Raw genomic sequence first — 24,659 nt, forward strand, 5'->3', positions numbered from 1 at the left:
CTACAGCACAATTATTTTATTTAACGTGCCAAGAAAAAGGGATACCTAAAGGAAAGCGGATACCTACAGTGGCTTACAAGTCTTGATGTTGGATTGGTTTCAGTACGGGGCATGTTGCATGGTGTCGCAACAAATGCCCTCCCTACCATGATTTCCGTAGTCTCCAACTAAAACAAAACTAACCTGGAAATCCCTGACACTTACCATACTTATCTAATATCAGGCCAAGGAATCAGAAAAAAAAGTTTAGCAAGTCATTTTGAAATAGACAATATTTATTAAATAAACCGAAAACTTAAATTTAATCATAATTAATCCTAAGTGAAAGGCTTTGCTATTTTGAAATAAAAGCTTATGTTGCAACTAATATTCAAAAATTCTTTAAAGATAAGCATTTTAAAATTATCAAAAAAAACATTACTTTTAATATTTGTACACAGATTTGGAATTCTGATCAAAATGAATATATATATATATATATATAATATACGGGCTAATTCGGTTGCATAACCATATGAATGTTTTTTTTTTAACTAATATTATTCAAATATTTTCATATTTTTTCTTTTAAAATTTTAATATCGCGGGTTCGAATCGAGCTCAAGGCCTAACAATAATTTTTTATCATTATTATTGTTATGATAAATTTTTTCTTAATTGAAAAAATTTTTTTTTAAATTAGAATAGAAGAAAGAAAAAATTTAGACAACTGCCAAAGCTCGTTGTATAGATCCATTTCGGGAACTGCTAAATTCCTTCATCGGCAACGTTTAGGCTCCGCTGCTATAACCATTCAGCCACCACAGCGGTTTTTTGTTTGTCTTCATTAATCCTACTTCTATTCTGGTTCGTGCCAATTGATATTCACAACACTGCGACATCTGTTGCAGAATGGCTGTGAAATTTGGACTTGTTTGTTGGCAATGCTGCCATAGTGTCATATTTTATTGACACTTTTTTCCCCGTGCTCTGGGATGTATTAACAATTTTTGTTGTTATATCGGCCTACTGATTTTAAGATCGCGGGTTCGAATCGAGCTCAAGGCCTAACAATAATTTTTTATCATTATTATTGTTATGATAAATTTTTTCTTAATTGAAAAATTTTTTTTTTTAAATTAGAATAGAAGAAAGAAAAAATTTAGACAACTGCCAAAGCTCGTTGTATAGATCCATTTCGGGAACTGCTAAATTCCTTCATCGGCAACGTTTAGGCTCCGCTGCTATAACCATTCAGCCACCACAGCGGTTTTTTGTTTGTCTTCATTAATCCTACTTCTATTCTGGTTCGTGCCAATTGATATTCACAACACTGCGACATCTGTTGCAGAATGGCTGTGAAATTTGGACTTGTTTGTTGGCAATGCTGCCATAGTGTCATATTTTATTGACACTTTTTTCCCCGTGCTCTGGGATGTATTAACAATTTTTGTTGTTATATCGGCCTACTGATTTTAAGATCGCGGGTTCGAATCGAGCTCAAGGCCTAACAATAATTTTTTATCATTATTATTGTTATGATAAATTTTTTCTTAATTGAAAAAATTTTTTTTAAATTAGAATAGAAGAAAGAAAAAATTTAGACAACTGCCAAAGCTCGTTGTATAGATCCATTTCGGGAACTGCTAAATTCCTTCATCGGCAACGTTTAGGCTCCGCTGCTATAACCATTCAGCCACCACAGCGGTTTTTTGTTTGTCTTCATTAATCCTACTTCTATTCTGGTTCGTGCCAATTGATATTCACGAACCAGAATAGAAGTAGGATTAATGAAGACAAACAAAAAACCGCTGTGGTGGCTGAATGGTTATAGCAGCGGAGCCTAAACGTTGCCGATGAAGGAATTTAGCAGTTCCCGAAATGGATCTATACAACGAGCTTTGGCAGTTGTCTAAATTTTTTCTTTCTTCTATTCTAATTTAAAAAAAAATTTTTTCAATTAAGAAAAAATTTATCATAACAATAATAATGATAAAAAATTATTGTTAGGCCTTGAGCTCGATTCGAACCCGCGATCTTAAAATCAGTAGGCCGATATAACAACAAAAATTGTTAATACATCCCAGAGCACGGGGAAAAAAGTGTCAATAAAATATGACACTATGGCAGCATTGCCAACAAACAAGTCCAAATTTCACAGCCATTCTGCAACAGATGTCGCAGTGTTGTGAATATCAATTGGCACGAACCAGAATAGAAGTAGGATTAATGAAGACAAACAAAAAACCGCTGTGGTGGCTGAATGGTTATAGCAGCGGAGCCTAAACGTTGCCGATGAAGGAATTTAGCAGTTCCCGAAATGGATCTATACAACGAGCTTTGGCAGTTGTCTAAATTTTTTCTTTCTTCTATTCTAATTTAAAAAAAAAAATTTTTTCAATTAAGAAAAAATTTATCATAACAATAATAATGATAAAAAATTATTGTTAGGCCTTGAGCTCGATTCGAACCCGCGATCTTAAAATCAGTAGGCCGATATAACAACAAAAATTGTTAATACATCCCAGAGCACGGGGAAAAAAGTGTCAATAAAATATGACACTATGGCAGCATTGCCAACAAACAAGTCCAAATTTCACAGCCATTCTGCAACAGATGTCGCAGTGTTGTGAATATCAATTGGCACGAACCAGAATAGAAGTAGGATTAATGAAGACAAACAAAAAACCGCTGTGGTGGCTGAATGGTTATAGCAGCGGAGCCTAAACGTTGCCGATGAAGGAATTTAGCAGTTCCCGAAATGGATCTATACAACGAGCTTTGGCAGTTGTCTAAATTTTTTCTTTCTTCTATTCTAATTTAAAAAAAATTTTTTCAATTAAGAAAAAATTTATCATAACAATAATAATGATAAAAAATTATTGTTAGGCCTTGAGCTCGATTCGAACCCGCGATCTTAAAATCAGTAGGCCGATATAACAACAAAAATTGAAAATTTTAATATAATCTTCTAAGAAAAAGGATAGAAAGAACTAACATAATTTATAAACTTACGTATTTAAGCATTCTTCTGTCTAATGTAGTTGTTTGATTTTTACTTTGCATGATTAAAAAATCGTGAGATAAAAAAACGTATTGTGGTACTTTTATGTACGAATCTGGCAACACTAACTTTAGCTAAGTTAGAAAAATTATGCGAAAAGAGAAATGAATAATGTGTATATCATGCGCTCACCAACACAGCATAACCAAAAAATATGTGAGAGAAGTAACAAAAACAAAGTTAACTCACCACTTACGGCTCCAACGTTGAAAGATCTTTCAGCAGAGGACCTGGAACAAAATGTATGCTGGAAATCGAAAATTATTAACATCTAAACTTGTTGTTGTTTTCGGTTTATATGTTAAACAAAAAAAAAAAAAAAATTATTTATTTCACTTTCCTGTGTAGTCTTCGAACTACATAATTTATTAAAAATCACTATGAGGTGAAACTGTACCGATTCTATGAGAATTATATCGTATTCGAAAAATCGCATGCGATTTTCTTTTGAATCACACTTTATCGCACATTTAATAATGCGGAGTTAAGGTAGGAAACACTAACCACTTAATTAATCAAATTTATCGTAATTCTATTAATATTTAATACAGTTTAAAATCAAATTCCAATTTTTTGTATTTTTCTTTTTTCTAATCAAAATACTAGTTACACACTGAAAATTCTCTCATTGATATAGGTATGCGCTAGTATACATATTTATATGTGTATACTTTGTGAATATTTAGGTATACATATTTTATTTCACATTATTATATGTATTTTTAGTTTTTAATGATTTTTAACACAACTTTTAGAAGCTAATGATCTAATATGTATTTTCTAACTATTTTTCTTTTGTATGAGGAATTCAAAATTTAATTTTATTAATTTTCTCCTCAAAAAAATCACTACATTATTTATGCTTCTTCTTCTTTATGAAAGATTAGGTATAGACACCAATACGTGTAATGATTAAATGTATGTACCTACACCTTACATTTATATATTCATTTTTCCACATTTTTAGCAAAAATTAAGAATTATGGAATTTTCTTTTCTTTAAATTTCTACGAAAACAAGATTTAAATTTTAATCAAAAGTTTTGGAAATAGGAACAATATTTCATGTTCGAAAAATTTATTTTTTTTTTTTCAAAGCTAAGTAAAAACTTAGCGAACTTCACTCTTTTATGAACTAGGGAATATGACGAATCCAAAGTAAAGATGACATGAGGGAAAATATCCACAGGAATCGTCCTCAGAGGATGATGGAACTCCATGCTGGATTTCGGGAAACCTTTCCATTTTTGAAAATTGTATATTATAATTAATTTCGTCGATGAAAATATCGCGAATTTTATGAATTATTTTATTTCGATTTTCGCGAACATTTCAAAGCGACTTTTAAGTGTAGCTTTCGATTTTGAAAAAACCCACTTGAGTCACACTTTAAACTCAGAAATGTCACACGGCGGCGAAGCTCGAATTAAAAAATATGAGATCTTCACTTTTTAAAAGATCAAACTAAAAGGGGCGAACCACCGCGTTCTTAAGCTTAGCTTACCGCAACTTGCGGGACTTTTTTGTTCTTGCTTAATCATCGCGAGTGGCGTGATTTTCAGGATCTTAAAAAGACATAATGATAAATGTCAGTGTAAATATTAATATTGTTTACAACAAGTGGCAATTCCTAGATTAGCAAATGACAAAACCGGAAGTTCGAATGTTTCGATAAGAAAGTAATTCGAAAGTCGGTACTTCTAATTAGAATTTAACCTTAATAAGGTAAAGTAATGTAGTATAACTAAATAAGAACTAAAATCATAGAACAAAATAATAAAGATAAAGACGATATAGTAGGTATAAATAACATAGTTTTAATTAGTAATAATAGCATAGATATGGTAGGTATATAAAAAAATGTAGATATAGTTGTACTAAAATTCAATAAAAAATTTTGATTGGAACTTATGATCGAAGAATTCGCATTCTATTAATCTTATGCAAAACAAAATTAGTCTGTCAAGTAGAATTATAGTTAATGTGAGATAGGAATGTTAATTCGGCTACGAGCGCCATTACATAACGTGTAGGTGATATTTAAACCTTGTTGATAGATTATAATCAATGTGATTCACTCCAAGGGACTAGTTTTGGATATGGCCGCCAATTTTAGGAAATGTCAAACCGGGAGACTTGGGTGTTGAAGGATGAAGTGTGAAAATCAAAATTAACATTTCAGACGCTTTGTCCAGTTTCGCAAATAAACAACAGATGTTTGAATGTAAGCTCAAGTGATTTTTCAAACCCTTCTCATACGTATGTACATATATCATCAACTTAAGTATGAGGTAAGAATCATTTCAAAGGGGTGTTTATGCCCCTAGAGCCTACTAAAGGATTTTGCATTACTGATTTCAACCAATCGCAATATTCATTTTTTTGAAAAATCGGCACTTTTTGGGTATTTTGCTTTTTTAACAACTTGTGAACAATTTCAAAACATGTTCGCCTTGGGTCATTTTATTTTAATTCATTTTTCATTATAAATTTTTGAAAAAAAAAAAAAATATGTAAAGAGAGCATATAAATTTATTATAGATAAGCAAAGTTTTCTTTTAGTGTTTTGTTTTAATAACTTTGTAAATTGGGCGATGTAAAGTCCGTGTTAAGCTGACACCGAAAATGCCTGTTTTTTTAAATAACTTTTGAAAAGTCAGAACGAGTTAAATTTCGCAATTAGTTTCTTATAACTGGCAGTGATGCGCATCCGTTGATACCACTTTCGACCGTATCCGACCAATTTTCGACATGAACAGTAAATGGCCTAAACAGTCTTAAACGAGAAAATATATTAAAGCGCCGGACGCCGCCGCCGCCGCGCCGATATATTTGACATTCGGCGGCGACGTGCGAAAAAAGACCAAAATCGGCGGCGGCGTTTATCGGCAGCGTATATCTCTACCTCCTAGTCTCAAATGGTAGACCGCCAATTACACTGGTCAACACAAAATTTGACTTTGACTTCAAAGCATTAAATTTCAATTCTTTAGGTCGTAATTTGACGAAAAAAAATATATGGCATGAAAAAGTTTGCTTTCCTATTTAGGAAACCGCTTGAACAAAATTTTTCAAAATCTGGGGTTTAATTTTTACTTGAAAGCGAAACAATTCAAATAAATATTTTTCTTAAGTTTTAATATCGAATATCGATTACAAAAAAGTTGAAAATAATTTAAGAGTGTACACTTTTACTTTTTCTTTTATGTTCATAGGTACTATCCCTTAATAAACCCCAAATGGGAGACTATCCATCATGTTTTCATTATATTGGCCTTGATAACGTTGTTCGAACAAGAGCCTAAAAGATCTGCTTTACTTTTTCATTATCATCATTAAAATCTTCAGTAGTGATGAAATGATGTTTTGGTTGTTCTGGTGTCGGTAAAAACTCCGTATCGGCATTGGCTTTATAAAAACTAAGAGATGAGCCATTTCTCTGCTATAATTTTTTCGGTGGCTCTGGTACTGTCAGATCGTGTGCGACTGGAGCAGAAGAAGATTCAAGATCAGGATATTCGATAGGTTTTGCATTTTACATATACGTCTTTTACTCGGATTCACAATGCAACAGTAGCAGTCTTTAACGTGGTCTTTTGGTTCTTGCCAGATTCTTGGTGTTGCAAATTTCATAGATTTTTTCTCATCTCTATACCAACCTAAAATATAGAAAGAGAAATCAATATGTCTACTTTATTTAATTTACTATTTGCTTATTTTGCTTACCTTCCAAACATATTTTACCATAACTACAAGGAACATGTGGAGTCCATGTCTTGTCTTGATTCCAAACAGGACAGCCAAAATATGCTTCGTAGGCTTCACAGAGGATGAGAGGTGTATTTAATTCATATTTTATATATCGAACTTTAATAAATTGCCCACATATATAACAATAAGCATCAAAACACTTGATCGTTGTTTAGTTATCACTCTAGCGCCATGAGTATTGTTACTATAACGTTTACGAAAGGCGGTTATAATGTTTCAGCAAGACCAACAATGTTCACTGTCGATGGAAACGAAATTGAATGTGTACCTCGGCAGTATTATCTAAAATAGAAGCGGTGCGGACGATGACGTTACATCACAAATTACATCACAGAACACCATCTACATAATGAGGCGAGAATACTCCCCATCAGGGAGATAAATGAGATGCTAACCAAACAGTTCCTGTTGAATACCCAGAAACCTGGACATCCCAACAGACATCTGATTGATGAGCCAACACCGCCTAGGGACTTAAGGAGGGGTCATCTCCGTAAGCATTTTGAGGAAATACGGCACCTGAGAACTCAGCCGTATGAAGCAAAAAAACACAAGCAAGTGAACTTCACCAATAGGCTTCGGACCTTTATGCCAGGAATTGCCCGGTGAATCCAGTACTCAAAGAACAGTACCCAAAACTTGCGGAAGAGGAACGCATACTCCCCAGGGAAACGCGGGTCACTCTGGCTCAACTTCGTTTTGGATACTGTAACAGGTTAAACTCTTACCTATCCAGAATCAACCCAGACATACAAAATGTATGCCCGCTTGCACTGTGTCCCCACATTACACCAACCATCTCTTTAATTGTAATGTGGAACCAGCGCCCTTTAACACCCTTTTCATTATGGTCAACCCCTGTTGAAACAGCAAGTTTCCGTGGACTCCCGTTAGAGGATATTGATGACAATATGTGATCGGTCGCAACTACTAAGTGGGCCGAAGCACTGCTACAAAACAACAACAACAATATGAATTTTAGAGAAGCGTATCATGATCTTAAATCATTAGCGACTGAACTATCCGAAATTCGAGACACTCTCTGTGAACAAGCAATAGAACAAGCGAAGTCTCTTTGTGAAAAATGGGATATTGATATGGTAAAACGTGTAAGAAGGCGCCGCAAAATGCCCGGAGAATCGGTTAGAGATGTTATTCTTTCGGCAGAATGTGAAATTTCTCGCGTTATGAAAAGTGTTCTCGATCCTCTCCAACAAGAAATACGTACAAGATTAACACGACTAAATGTCCTTAATTTTAGATTTAGATTTCTCTTAGACGTTGGAAATTTGTTAAACAAGGATAATAACGACTTAGAAAGAAATTGTAAGAACTTGGGTGAATTTTGTAATACAGATTTCGATGGAACAGAACTTTTTATCGAAATATGTGACTGCAAAATATTACCTAAACCTCAGTTAGAATTACTTACTTTTATAATCTCGTATGGAGAAGATATTTTTCCAAGCTTGCGAGTGGCACTTCAAATACTCTTGACTATCTCAGTATCAATTGCTAGCTGCGAACGTTCATTCAGCAAATTAAAACTGATTTTGGTATATTTACGATCAACGATGGGGCAAGGTCATCTAAGTGACTTATTAAGTGTGGAAAAATAAAAATGTGAAATGATAAATTTTGATGATATCATTGGTATATTTGCTTCCTCAAAGTCAGGCACATACATAGATATTAGTTTTACTAATGTATTATAATCATATTATTATTAAATATGTATTTGAGTCTACCTATAGATGATATCTTCAGCCCATGATAAAAATATAAGAAGGTAAAACCGTTCTCTCTTCTCGGCGGCCATAATGGTTCACGGTGTGCCTGAAGCAAGTTTAATTGAAGGGTCAAAGCACAACCGATTTTCTCGTGGATTCCTATTTTATGGACCAAATTAATTTCCGAGAATCGAAATATGTAAACAAAGGAATTTATTCAAAAAAATTATTTACGTAGACAAGACTATTAAGGTACAGACAGTTCATATGACAATTATGTGACACAAACACAAAATCCATGGACCTTATATCAAAAAAGTTAGTTGGTTTTTTGTAATTTTCAAAATTTAAATCGATATTTCTCAAAAACGGCTCGGTAGAAAAAATTTAATTTTGGATTCTGGCTTAATTTGGTCCATAAAATAAGAATCCACGAGAAAATCGGTTGTGCTTTGACCCTTCAATTAAACTTGCTTCAGGACCACCGTGGGATTTAAAATTTTTAAAATCTCTCTCAAAAACTTTGTGGAAATGCCAAGCCAAAGGATACAAACAAAAATTTTAGCATATTTGACTTCTACAAGTGCCCGATAAAAAATAAAAGTAAAATAGATCGAAAATTCGGTATGAATTTTTTTAGTTCGGTTTTATAGTTTTTTTTTTTTTTTTAATTTGTACGATTCAACCAGGCATGGTCATAATTTGCTCATACCAGCATCCAGCTTACATCCATCATTACAGATATTGCAGGTCTTCGCAGCTGGACGATTCACCTAGTCCAACTGGGGGATATTAATTTGTGAAGGTTGAATTTTTTCGACACCGACTTTGAAGGAAATCACAGACTCTGCGTTCGTGTTGCTCTGGATCATACTACACCAGATCTCGTCATAGAGCTTATGCATATGTCTTCTTATCTGCCTTGGAGGCGCAACTACATCAATCAATTGTATTTTCGGTGTTCAGACGTCTTAAGAAGATATTCCGTGGCAGTTCTAAGTGGGAAATTTGAAAGCCCTTCAACTTTCTCCGTTGCAGCGATGTGAGGATTTTGATGCATCTTTGAGCATTGTAGGCAATTTCGGATGCATTTTTATTGAAGCAGAGACTGTGTTCGCACGTTACAACCAAAAGTTGTTGGAGTTCCACAGTAGTAACGTTATGCCATCGAAGTGGCTGTCCGGTTGTTGTGTTATGTACAAGGTCCACGTCGTGAAAAATATGGCCGTATGTACATTAAATCAGTGCCAAGTCCTGTGATGTGAAAAATTTTAAAAGAAAAGGGATATAAATGTGTATTTTGCAGCATCGTTTTCTTTTGTTGATTCCAGTCGGCATTCGCAGAGCCATGAAGCTGTCGGACAAAACAAAGTTCCTCCTCTCAGCCTTTCAACCCGCCGGGCAATGAAGCTCCCTCCGTTGTTGTCCTTGAGTAACGAAGGCAATGTTTCCTATATTTGAGGATGAGGGTGCCAGAGTTATGATGACTTTCCCACCAAAATGATTACACTCCAACGATTAAGAATTCGGTGATTCTCATAAAAAGTTTGAGCTTAACGTAAAAATATTTAATATAATAAAATAAAAAGGTAATATTTTTCCCGGGCACAAGAAAACCTCACTACGCCACTGCTCCCGTTAGAAGATATTGATGACAAATCGTCGTCATGGCTGGGGCGAAGCACGGTTACAACACCAACGAGCAGTAGAGATACAGCAGTGCAATGTACATAAGTTCTATTTAGTTAATCTCTCCACAAAACATTTAATACCATAAAAGAATACTTGACGCGATTTACCTCCGAGGAGATTTAGACCCAGCTTCTCTTCCAATTTGCTTCATGCTACATATTTCATGAGATTCCGAACGGCAGCTCAAGGCATATAAATTTTCACTGGGAAGCTTTTCAAGAAGAGCTATGCTCTAAATTGGTAGGAGAAGGTCGTACACTATATACTTACTTACTTAATTGGCGCTTAACCGTTTAAACGGTTATGGACGTCCAACAAGACGCGCCAGTCGCTTCTTCTCTCTGCCAACTGGCGCCAATTGGTCACACCAAGGGAGTTTAAATCGTTTTCCACCTGGTCCTTCCAGCGGAGTGGGGCCGCCCTCTTCCTATGCTTCCATAGGCGGGTTTCGATAGAAACACTTTCTTAGCCGGAGCGTCATCTTTCATTCGCATAACATGGCCTAGCCAGCGCAGCCGCGCGTTTTAATTCGCTGGACTATGTTGATGTCTACGTAAAGCTCGTTCAGCTCATCGTTAAATCTTCTTCGGTACTCGCCATCGCCAACGCGTAGGGGTCCATACATCTTTCGAAGAAATTTTCTCTCGAACACTCCCAGAGCCGCTTCATCTGATGTTGTCATGGTCCATGCTTCTGCACCATATAGCAGGACGGGCACGATAAGTGACTTGTAGAGTATGATTTTCGTTTGCCGGGAGAGGACTTTACTTTTCAATTGCCTACCTAGTCCAAAGTAGCATTTATTGGCAAGATTGATTCTTCGCTGGATTTCAGAGCTGATGTTGTTGCTAGTGTTGATGCTGGTTCTCAAATAAACGAAGTCCCTTACTATTTCGAAATTATGGCTGCCAACAGTAGCGTGGTTGCCAAGGCGCATATCCGCTGACTCTTTCCGCGATGACAGCAGGTACTTCGTTTTGTCCTCATTCACCACCAAAACCATCTTTACCTCTTCTTTTTCCAGTTTGGAGTAAGCAGAGCTAACGGCGCTGGTGTTTAGGTTAATGATATCAATGTCATCAGCATATGCCAGTAATTGCACGCTTTTATAGAATATTGTTCCAGAGCGGTTAAGCTCTGCAACTAGTCTAATTTTCTCCAGCATCAAATTAAATAAATCGGACATAGGGGGTCACCCTGTCTGAAACCTCGTTTAGTTTCGAACGGCTCGGAGAGGTCGTTCCCAATTCTGACTGAGCTGACGGTGTTGCTCAACGTCATTTTGCACAGCCGTATAAGTTTTGCGGGGAAACCAAATTCAGACATAGCGGCATATAGGCAGCTCCTTTTCGTGCTATCGAAGGCGGCTTTAAAATCGGCGAAGAGATCATGTGTGCCGATTCTTTTTTCGCGGGGTTTTTCCAAGATTTGGCGCATTGATATGGTAGATTTACCAGGTCTGAAACCGCACTGATAGGGTCCAATCAGCCGATTCACGGTGGGCTTCAATCTTTCGCACAATACAATTGTCAGGACCTTATATGCGATATTAAGAAGGCTGATTCCGCGATAGTTGGCACAGTTTCCAGTATCCCCTTTCTTGTGGACTGGGCAAAGAACACTTAGATTCCAATCGTCGGGCATGCACTCATCCGACCATATTTTGCGAAGAAGCATGCGCCTTACCAACTCCTCGCCGCCGTATTTGAATAGCTTCGCAGGCAATCAGTATCCAATTATTGTTAAAATGAATAATGAAGAATTTAAGACCAAATGTTTTGAGTTTCGAAAGAAAAAAGAAGTTATTGACATTAACAAAATAATTCTAAACGCAAATATGCGTGGGAAAAATATCAACATATATCAACTTATGGAGAAAGAAATTAGCATTTTTTCAAAAGGGTAAAACAAGAAGCAAAAGCGAAAAACTATGAATACGGCTGGATGAAAGATGCAAAAATACTAGTGCGAAAGGATTATAACAGTGTTACCATACCAATCGAAGATTTAAAAAATTTAAACGAATAAATTACTAATAATAGTACGTTTTAATATATTAGTTCTTATTAAAGGTTGATGACCAATTTTAATCTATGTAGTAATGAAATAATGCAAGTTAACATAAAGCATATTGCAAATGACCTTTTTATTCTAATAGTCAAAGTCAAAGTCTAAAAATAAGTTAAATAACTTAGAATTCCTTATTAAGGAGAATAGCAAAAATAATGTAATTCATGTTATAGCTCTCAGTGAAATATGGATATATGGGAACTAGAATCCTTATTATAATTTAAAAGAATATATATACAATTTAAAAGGATAGGAGTTATACTATTTTTCGAACCGTAGCTTAAATAGAGCTTACGCATGTTTAATTTATGTGCATAGAAGTATTGCTTCAACTTTAGTAGCATCAACCGAGTTTGAAGCAAGTAACTTTCTAGTAGTCAAGTTAATAAAATTAGACATTAATATCGCGTGCATCTATCGATTTTGCTCTTCTGATGTTGGGAATTTTGTAAATTACCTGAAAAATGAAATCCTACGAATAAAAAACTCAACAATATTGCGAGACTTAAACATTAATATTTTAAAAATGAGCAATGATGTCATAAATAAGATTCATTCTGTTTATACTAACGGATATTTTTGTTTGAATAGTTTGACGAGTGATATGTATTCTACAAACAGCGAGTCCTGTGGAACAATTATTGACCATATACTTTCGGATAAAATAGATAAAAACTTTGTAATGTCTTTAGATGAAAACCCTATTTAAGATCACAGACTATTTTCCGTAGTTATATGTAAAAGTAAGGAAAAAGATACTATGCTGGATAAACTCGTCATTGAAATCTTTGGCTACAATAAATTTGTAGACATCGATTTGATAACCTCTTCCATAAACGATTCAACTTTTATAAATTTCTATGCCAGTCTTTGCGAAAATATCAAAACTTGCACAAAAACCATTCAAAAATCAAACAATTATAAAAAATCGTGGATGAACAAGGAATTACTTTCAATAATAAAAAAGAGAAATAAAATTTACAAATTACAAAATTAAAATAAGAAATAAAATAAACTATTTACGTAAAAAGTATTATGGAGAGCAGATAGAGAATAATATCGACTCAAGTAGTAAAACTTGGAGAATCTTAAAAGAAATAATGTAGGGAAATTCTTAAAACAATACTGAAATAGTACAACTAAATTATAAAGGTAATATTATAAGGCCTGGTTTTTCAGTACAAGTTCAACTCAGTTTGTCAGTTAAACTACGCTTAAACTTATTCTGCAGTTTTTCAGGCTACTTTAACTTCAGTTAAGCTGAGCTTAAGCGGCCCATCTGGCAGGGTTAAACTCTAGTTAACCTATGAGTTATTTGCGTTCGTTCGAAATGGTTTCGAATACACCCAACAATCATTTGGGCTTCAGTACCATTAGAGCTCGTGTTGATAACTAGGCATACTTCTAAAATCTCAAGAGTTGTTTCGAAACAGTGACTCAACTAGAGAATCATAGCGTACTCAGCTAAAGGGGGATTTTTTTATAAATAAAAAAAACGAAATTACTTAAGTTGAAAAAATTTAATTAACAACTTGTGGTTCTCTAACTGGACCCAAATGTAAGATTCCATACTACAGTATTTTTACGACAATAAAATGAAATTTATATACATAATTTAAAAAATAAATAAATATGAAGCGCGACAGCCTTCGAAGAGATTTTAGGCCGAGCTTCTCTTCTAATTTGCATCGTGCTCTTTTTAATTTTTCCTACAAATTGGCGGACCTACTTGTTTTATGCCGACTCCGAACGGCATCTGCAAGGCAGATGAGTTTTCACTGAGAGCTTTTCATGGCAGAAATACTCTCGAAGTGCTTGTGAAACACTGCCGAGGGGCGACCCCGCTTAGAAAAATTTTCTACTAATTAAAAACTGAACTTAACCGCACTGGAACAATATCCTATAAAAGCGTGCAATTACTTGCATATGCTGATGACATTGATATCATCGGCCTAAACACCCGCGCTGTTAGTTCTGCTTACTCTAAACTGGAAAAAGAAGCGATAAAGATGGGTTTGATGGTGAATGAGGACAAAACGAAGTACCTGCTGCCATCGAGCAAAGAGTCAGCGCATACGCGTCTTGGCAACCACGCTACTGTTGGCAGCAACAATTTCGAGACAGTAAAAGACTTCGTTTATTTGGGAACCAGCATCAACACTAGCAACAACATCAGCACTGAAATCCAGCGAAGAATCAATCTTGCCAATAAATGCTAGTTTGGACTAGGTAGGCAATTGAAAATTAAAGTCCTCTCTCGGGGAACGAAAATCATACTCTACAAGTCACTTATCGTACCCGTCCTGCTATATGGGTCAGAAGCATGGACCATGACAACAGCAGCTGAAGCGACTTTGGGAGTGTTCGAGAGAAAAGTTCTTCGAAAGATTTATGGACCTCTACGCGTTGGCGATGGCGATGAGCTGTACGAGCTATACGCAGACATCCACATAGTCCAGCGAATTAAAACGCAGCGGCTGCGCTGGCTAGGCCATGTTATGCGAATGAAAGATGATGATTCGGCCAAGAAAGTGTTTCTATCGGAACCCGCCTATGGAATCAGAGGTAGAGGGCGGCCCCCACTCCGTTGGAAAGACCAGGTGGAAAACGATTTAAACTCCCTTGTTGTGACCAATTGGCGCCGGTTGGCGGAGCGAAGGAGCGACTGGCGCGCCTTGTTGGACGGCCATAATCGTTTAGACGGTTAAGCGCCAATTAAGTAAGTAAGTAAATAATTAAAAAACCGTGTTTCTAAAATTTTGATTTTACTTTGCCCGAGGCTTGAACCCAGTATCTTCGATGTGGTAGGGGGAGCACGCTACCATCACACCAACTCGGCCGCCTATATAATTTATTTTTTATTAATAACGCTTAATTACTGCTATCAACCAGGTTTTTATTTCTCACAATAAACAGCTGTGGGTTTTGGTGGTATCACCTTGGAGATTTTTTCAACTCCACCTCATCTCGATATTTTATCACCGTAGTAGCAATGAATCTGTTACAGAAATACGCATCCCATTTCAGTTAACTTATTGTGACTCCTTTGAAATTATAAACGTCATAAATAGGTTGAATTCCAAATCTGCAAATGGAATCGACGGAATATCTGTACGATTTGTGAAAAGGTATAAGGAAGCACTAGCGTCAAAATAAGCTGAACTTGTTAATGACTCTTTCCGTTCTGGAAAGTACCCGGAAGAACCTAAAGTAGACTTAGTAGTCCCCGTACTTAAAAATGGAAGCAAAGAGCTTTGCTCCAACTAGGCCTATTACCAACTTAGTACAATCGAAAAAATTTTTGAAAGTATAGTTATAGCACGATTAAAGGCAACAACATAATTGATAAAAATTAATTTGGATTTGTAGAGAAATCCAATACCTTATCGACATGCATTATCTGCACCGAATTCATATATGAAAATTTAGATAAAAAAAAAAAATATGTCGCTATGCTGGCAATAGAACTGAGTAAAGCCTGTGACTCCGTAAACTTAAACATCTTGGTACAAAAGCCCCATGAACTTGAATGTGACGAAACTGCTATAAGCTTCTTCCAAACCTTTCTCCTAAATAGGAAACAAATCGTCCAAGTAGGAAGGATCAAAAGTACATTAAAAGTGGTAAAAGTAGGAGTACCGCAGGATTTCAAACTTGTTGCAACATTATTTATAATCTATATAAATAACGTACTGAAACTCGGTCTGTACGGAGTCCTACAGCTCTATGCTGATGATGGTAGTTTCCTACATGCAACAGGTACTCTGGAAGAATTAATCAGTAACATCAAAGCAGATTTGCAAGAAATTTCAAAGTGGTTTGCCAAAAGCCTGCAAATAAATTTGACGAAAACCAATTTCATCATTTTCAACAATTTTAGAAAAATTCCTTATAAAAGTGAACTTCCTGGGATAACCTACAACGGTTACTCTATTTCAAGAGTAGGCAAATTAGAATACCAGGTTATTTGGTTGGACGAAAATTTGAATTGGAATGGACAGATTTAAAAAACACAAATGAACGTGATACCTTTAAACTTTTCATTTATAGAAACCATAACAATATTCCAAAGAAGCAGCTAAGGCTTCTATACAATTCCTTCTTCCTTCCCATATAAATTATCTAAACCCAATCAGAAAAAGGATTAAGTGAATTACAAAGGCTACAAAATAAATTAATAAAAATATCCTTGCACTCCCACGTACAACTAGCACATCCAATCTATGTGTAAACATGCTTGATATCCGAAGTATTCAGCTCTTCAAACTACTATAGTCACATATAAATTAAAAAACAATTTAATCAAACACAATATACAATTAACAGCAGTATAAAACACTGATTAAGCCCTAAGAAACTCTCAGAACATCAGGGCTCACTTTTTTCAAACTGAATAATGCGCTAGATCTATCCGAAGCTACGGTATAAGATTATTCAATAAATTACCGTTAAAGATAAAAAATATAAATAACATCCTACTATTTAAAAGATATGTAACAAGCTTACTACTGTCTAACTACAATTTTAGAATATAAACATATAAAAATATATATCACCACATACTTAAAATATTTATGGAACAATCCAAATTATTTTTTCCCCTAACTAGGAATATTTCCTCTTGCCACAACTGATTGATGCAAAATGAGAAAAATGTATAAGATAACGCACAAAATTTTATATTTTTTGGGAAAATTTATGTATGTATTGTATATCAAAGTTGTTAATAAAGAAAAAAAATTCATCAGCCCCCGCGGCCTTGTGGGTTTTCAATCTCGCGGTCTCCATTTAGGAGAGCAGAGAAGTGTTCCCTCCATAATCTAATTACTCTCTGCAAAACTGTTACAAGGTCGCCGTTTTCGTTCTTACAAGTTCTGAAAACCTTCCGTTTGTCGCCGAATTTTTGGGCGTTATTCCAGGTGGCTTGCAGGTCAATATCCTCACTGTCACGCCTTTCTGCCTCTACTTTTTTCTTCCTGAAAAGGCATATCGTTCCCTTTTCCAATCGCAATAGCGTTAACACACTCCTCTTGTTGCGCTCGCTTTTAACGTAGCGCTGTAGGCAGCGTCTTTTTCTCGGTTGCAATGCTGCATTCTTCATGGTACTAGTTGTTTCTCCGCGGTCGCCGGTTAACCAATTTTTTCCTCGGCGGCAGTACGAAGTGCTTTGGAGATATGCTCCCACTGCTCCTGCATTCCATCGGGTTGAGTTGTACTCTCAGAGAGCAGGTGTGAAAGTCGAGTTGCGAAATCATTGGCAGTCTGTTGCGATTACCGTCTTTCGTCGTCTAGCTTCCCTTGTGTTTTTTGTTTCTTGGTTTTAGCCGCGTAGAGGCGGGTGCGTATTTTGTCTGCGACGAGATAATGGTCCGAGTCGGTGTTAGGTCGTCGGATTGTGCGCACATCTAAAACACTGGAGGCATGCCGTCTATCTATCACAACGATCGATCTGATCGCGAGTATTTCGATGGGGGGACAGCCATGTAGCTTGATGTATCTTTTTATGCATGAACCTCGTGCTGGATATGACCATGTTTCGAGCACCGGCCGCGTCAAGCAGCCTCAGTCCATTAGGAGAAGTTTCATTGTGTAGGATGAACTTTCCGACTGTGGGGGTCTAAAACAGCTTCTTTGCCCACCCTCGCGTTAATGTCGCCAGCACGACTTATATCATGGCGGGGGCAGCACTCGTATGTGCGTTCTAATCGTTCATAGAAGCGTTTGTCACCTCATCGTCTTTCTCGGATGTTCAATGGCTACCCAGAGGATACTTGGCCGCAAGCGACCGGAAGTAGTGAGATGCTTGAACCGCATGCAAAAGAATCGCTTTGGCCATTCCCAGGTGAATGCCGGTCAGAAGCTTTCTCCACTTTCGTGGACTTCTACTCACGGCTCCACCCTCCTCTGCGTGCGAATAAGAAGTATTTCCCAAAAGAAGTAATGAGTGCGCCTATAAAAAGAGTGGAACTAATTTCTAGAGACGATGATAATGGTATTGTTGTTCTAAAGCGGAAGGATAAACGGGATGTCAGGATGTTTTCTACGAAATATGCACCAATAATGGTCTCTAAACGAGCAACTGAAAAATCGTTGGCTGTGATTGCATATAGTAAGGGAAAATCGGGCATTGATTTTTCTGACCAAATGGCTTACGCAAACACACTTCGGGAAGGTTTGAAATGGTACAGAAAATTGGAGTTCGATCTGTTGGTATTTCCGTAGTCAACGCGTATATTGTATACAAGAAAGCAATACAAAATAAAAACAATAAGACAAACACATACTGTCCGCAATGTCCAAATAACACGACTCTACAAAAAAATTTTATTCTTCGTCCTAAATTTTATTTCATGATTTTCTGTTTTATTATGAACAAAAACGAACAGAAAATACCTTTTTTTCGATATAAAGTTTGCTTTCGTAATAGTTATAGTAACAATACTCATGGCGATAGAATGATAAAATTAGAAAATCAAAAAATAACTTATAAAAATATTTTTCATCTGATGTATATTCAACACGATAGTATTAAAGTATTTTGTCAATAACACATTTTTTCGACTTATTATTTGATTTATGATAAGGTAGCAATCATTTTCCTATAAAAACACAATTTTATTATAGAAATTTCTTCTAAATATAGATGTTATATATATCAAACAAAACCTTGTATTAATGCCTATCTAAAGACATTACAATTTTCAAGATTGACTCAATAGTTTCAAAGATATTTTGTTTAAAAAAATGTAGAATTTACCTTTTGACGTGGAATTACCCCTATAGTTATTATTTGCACCAAAAGAAAAATTATACGGTTGAACTCACCATAAACACCACTACCGATACTCATATAAATTTTTTTAATTTGACAAATGTATGTATTCTGCACTTAAGCCCATATTTTTCTCAACGCATAGGTACAGAGCTTTATATATATTTTCCAAATCGATTTTGAAAACAATTCGACGAATACAGTGCTCTAGATATATCCAAATCCCTTTGTAAAGTCCATTCAAATAATACAGTGCTTATATAAGATTTTCTGTTCAAATGAAACGAGTTGTAATTTCATTTATTGAATGAATACAGTGCCATTAAAATATTTCAACAATTTCTTCGATATTCTACGAATACAGTGTTGTCTTCCAAATAAATGTCGTCGCGAAAGTGTAAATATGAAGCTGATGCCTTTTGTTATACATATATGGGCAATTTATTAAAGTACGAGATATAAAATATGAATTAAATACATCTCTCATCCTCTGTGAAGCCTACGAAGCATATTTGGGCTGTCCTGTTTGGAATCAAGACAGGACATGGGCTCCACATGTTGCTTGTAGTTAGTGTGAAAGATGTTTGGAAGGTAAGCAAATTTATTTAAATGGTAAATTAATTAAAGTAGACATATTGATTTCTCTTTATATAGTTTAGGTTGGTATCGAGTGAGAAAAAATCTATGAAATTTGCAATACCAAGAATCTGGCGAGAACTAAAAGATCCCGTTAAAGACTACTACTTTTGCATTGTGAATCCGAGTAAAAGACGTAGAGGTAAAAATACAAAACCTGTCGAATATCCTGATCTTGAATCTTCTTCTGCTCCAGTCGCACACGATCTGACACGACCAGTACCAGAGTCACCGAAAAAAATATCGCAGAGAAGTGGCTCCTCCCTTAGTTCTTATAAAAGCAATACCAATAAGGAGTTTTTACTGACACCAGAACAACCAAAACATCAATTCATCACTACTGAAGATTGTAATGATTTGATTAGAGATTTAAGTTTGCCAAGAAGTAAAGCAGAGCTTTTAGGCTTAAAACAGTAGAATTTTGGTTGATGATGTTAATATCACGGATCAGCGAACTAGGCATGAAGCATTCTCAACATTTTTCACAAAAGAAGATGGACTTTGTTTTTGAAATGACATAAAAGGTATGTTGGAAGAAATTGGCATATCTTGTGTTCCTAGCGAATGGCGTTTATTCATTGACAGCTCAACAAGAATCTTAAAAGCTGTTTTATTACACAACGGAAATAAATTTCCATCTCTTCCAATTGCTCACTCAGTACATCTTAAAGAAAATTTTAAAAGTGTCGAAGTTTTGCTTAAATCTGTAAAATATCGCGAGTTCAACTGGCAGCTGATTGAAATTTTAAATTGGTGAAATTTTTGATGGGACTTCAAAGCGTATATACAAAGTATCCGTGTTATTTGTGCTTGTGGGACAGCAGAGCGGATGCTAAGCATTATACTCAACGGTCATGGCCTGTAAGACTAGAAGTCGGGAAAGAAAATGTAAAATTTTAAGCAATTATAGAAGCGGAAAAAGTGTTAATGCGGCCGTGCACATTAACAGTGTTATTCTATGCAATTGACAAATTCACCATCTTGCTTATTTGTTAAGTTTGACAATTTATCAAGTAATTGGTATTCTATGTGAAAAATAAAAAGCTTTTTCGCTGACAAATTGTCAATAAGTCAAACGCTCTTGATAGTTTAATTTATACGGAATCGAGAGAAAATGGAAGAAGATTTATTACTTTTGCCACAATTGTGGGAAGATGAGGAAAATGCGGAAAATAGAGATCGTTCCAGGTACTTAAAATCTTTAACGGATGCCACTGGCATCTGAGTGAAAATGTGTTGGTGCAAAGTTTTCGTTTGACCCGCACACTGTGCCGTCGCCTTATTGATGACTTGGAACTGCACGATGACCAACAGACGTCTTTGCCCCTAACTATCCGGACTCTGGCCGTATTGTACTTTTTTGCCAATGGATGCTCTCAGAAATGAGTGGGCAATAATTACAAATAACCGTCATTTGCACGGAGTTTGAAGGCTGTGTCAAACCTTATTGTGAGGATTAAAGGCAGAGAAATCGAATTTCTGTGCACAGTCGAAGAAGATAACATTGTTAAAACAGGGTATAGCTAGTGATATTTTTCCGAACACTTTTAAACTAAAATCTGTGTATAGAATTTTAGGTTTTTCCGGAAATTCGGTGTAAAAATACAATAGGAGCAATTGATTGCACCCATATTGCAATAGTTGCTCCGCCATCAAACAATGTGGAGCGTCCACTTAGCCAATATCTAAACAGAAAGGGCTAATCTAATATATATTATAAATGGGAAAGTTTGGATGTTTGGATGTTTAGATGTTTGGATGTTTGGATGTTTGTCCAGACGTTTGTCTTTGTGACTCAATCACGAAGAACGGCTGGACCGATCTGGATGAAATTTTGCACACATATAGCCAATAGTCTAGAAGGATCTACTAGCTATATATTTTTGAAAAGGGGCGTGGTCCCCGCCCCCTAGGGACAGTTATGATTTAATTATTATATTTTTTCGTCTTTGGGACTGAATCACGCCAGAATGGCTACACGGATTTTGATGAAATTTGGGACACAGACAGTAGTCTACTACCGAAATTTTTTTCGAACATGGAAAGAGGGCTGGGGGTCTCACGACCTCTTCGAGCAATTACTTTTTAATAATTTTTACACAATATAACTTTGCGTATACTGGCCTTCACCAATATCACAGACTCAAGGGGTCAAATAAGTCGAGGGCTTACAAACTAAGCAGTGACACCCTCCGCCCCTTCCCCCCTTTATCTACCCCTCTGGTGTAAAATATATAAATTGTTATAACTCAATATAAATTTTCTCCTAAATCAATAGTATTTGGTATCTGGCACATACAGATCGAGATCTAGACAATTTTGGAGGAACGATCAGTGGTCCTCTCCTTTTACCCCCGCCATCCGCCTTCCTTCAATTGTTTTTATTAGCACGCTTTTATTAGCTTTACCTGTATGTTTCTATGTAACTTTTCAGTCGCTCCTGCGCCTGCTGCCTTATTAACATGGTTTTATAATTAGCTTCGCCTCATATGGAGACCCTTCCGGGATCATTTCTGGATGGTTTTCGGGATCGGTCCGGGATCCCGCCGGGGTAATTTCGGGACATTTTCGGGACTCTTTCGGGATCATTTTGGGACCCTTCCGGGATCATTCCTGTATAGTTTTCGGGATCCGTCCGGGATCCCGTCGGGCTTATTTCGGGACTTTTTCGCGACTAATACGGGATCATTTGGGGACCCTTTCGCATCATTTCTGGATGGTTTTCGGGATCCGTCCGGGATCTCGTCGGGGTCATTTGGGGACTTTTTCGGGATCATTTGGGGACCCTTCCGGCATCATTTCTGGATGGTTTTCGGGATCCCGTCGGGGTCATTTCGGGACTTTTTCGCGACTAATACGGGATCATTTGGGGACTCTTTCGGCATCATTTCTGGATGGTTTTCGGGATAAGTCCGGGATCTCGTCGGGGTCATTTGGGAACTTTTGCGGGATCATTTGGGGGCTCTTCCGGCATTATTTCTGGATGGTTTTCGGGATCCCGTCGGGGTCATTTCAGGACTTTTTCGCGACTAATACGGGATCATTTGGGAACCCTTTCGGCATGGTTTTCGGGATCCGTCCGGGATCCCATCAGGGTAATATCGGGACTATTAGGGGATCATTTGGGGACCTTTCCGGCATCATTTCTGGATAATTTTCGGGATCCGTCCGGGATGCCGACGAGGTCATTTCGGGACTATTTCGGGATCATTAGGGATACCTACCGGCATCATTTCCGTCAGGGTCATTTTGGGACTATTAGGTGATCATTTGAGGACCTTTCCGGCATCACTTCTGGATGGTTTTCGGTATCCGTTTAGGATCCCGTCGGATTCATTGGGGGACTTTATCGGGATCATTTGGGGTCCCTCCCCAGATCATTTCTGGATAGATTTCGGGATCTGTCCGGGATCCCGTCAGGGTCATTTAGGGATGGGTTCGAGATCCCGTCAGGGTCCTTTCGGGACTTCTTCGGGACTATATCGGGATCATTTCTGGATGGTTTACGGGATCCGTCCAGGATCCCTTAAGGGTCATTTCGGGACTATTAGGTGATCATTTGAGGACCTTTCCGGCATCACTTCTGGATGATTTTCGGTATCCGTTCGGGATCCCGTCGGAATCATTGCGGAACTTTTTCGGAATCATTTGGGATCCCTTCCGGCATAATTTCTGGATGGTGTTCGGGATTTGTCCGGGATCCCGTCGGGATTATTTCGGGACCTTTTCGGGGCTAATACGGGATCATTTGGGGATCCTCTATGGGTCGTTTCGTGACTTTCTGTTTTATTTCGGGATCATTTGGGGACCCTTCCGGCATAATTTCTTGATGGTTTGCCGGATCCATAAGGGTCATTTCGGGACCATTTTGGGATCATTTGGGGACCCTTCCGAGTTCATTTCTGGACCCGTCCGGGATGCCGTAGGAGCCATTTCGGGATTTTTTGTAACTTTTCCGGGATAGTTTTTGGATCCTTCCGGGATCATTTCTGGATCTGTGCGGGATCCCATCTGGGTCAATTCCGCACTATTTCGGGATCATTTTGGAATCCTTCCGGAATCATTTCTGTATGGTTTTCGCGATCCGTCGTGGATCCCCTCGGAGCCATTTCGGAACTTTTTCTGGAGTATGTCGTGGTAATTTGGGGACTTTTTCGGGATCATTTGGGGGCTCTGCCGGCATCATTTCTGGATGGTTTTCGGGATCCGTCAGGGATCCCGTCGGGGTCATTTCGGGACCTTTTCTCGACTAATACGGGATCATTTGGGGACCCTTTCGACATCATTTCTGGATAGTTTTCGGGATCCGGACGGGGTCATTTTGGAGTACCTACCGGCATCATTTCTGGATGGTTTTCGGTATCCGTCCGAGATCTCGTCGGAGTAATTTGAGGACCTTTTCGGGATCATTTGGGAGCTCTTCCGGAATCACTTCTGGATGGTTTTCGGGATCCCGTCGGCGTCATTTCGGGACTTTTTCGCGACTAATACGGGATCATTTGGGAACCCTTTCGACATCATTTCTGGATGGTTTTCGGGTTCCGGCTGGGATCCCATCAGGGTAATTTCGGGACTATTAGGGGATCATTTGGGGACCTTTCCTGCATCATTTCTGGATAATTTTCGAGATACGTCCGGGATGCCGACGAGGTCATTTCGGGATCATTTGGGATAGCTACCGGCATCATTTCTGGATGGTTTTTGGGATTCGTCCGTGATCCCGTCGGGGTCATTTCGGGACCTTTTCTCGACTAATACGGGAAAATTTGCGGGCCCTTTCGGCATCATTTCTGGATAGTTTTCGGAATCCTTTCGGGATCCTGTCAGGGTCATTTCGAGACTTTTTCGGGATCATTTAAGGATGGCGTTCAGGATTCGTCGGGGATCCCGTCAGAGTAATTTCTGGACTTTTCGAGACTATTTCGGGATCATTTTGGGACCTTCTC

General features: G+C 37.3%; 1 protein-coding gene across 4 annotated transcripts in view; it reads left to right on the forward strand.

Annotated features, from left to right (window-relative positions):
* Positions 1-24,659, forward strand: part of Top3alpha (topoisomerase 3-alpha) — a 487,070-nt gene that overhangs the window by 63,419 nt on the left and 398,992 nt on the right. The gene's annotated exons all lie outside the window — the stretch shown is intronic.

This window comes from Eurosta solidaginis, chromosome 2, assembly GCF_040869045.1.
Source record: "Eurosta solidaginis isolate ZX-2024a chromosome 2, ASM4086904v1, whole genome shotgun sequence".
Taxonomy (NCBI): domain Eukaryota; kingdom Metazoa; phylum Arthropoda; class Insecta; order Diptera; family Tephritidae; genus Eurosta; species Eurosta solidaginis.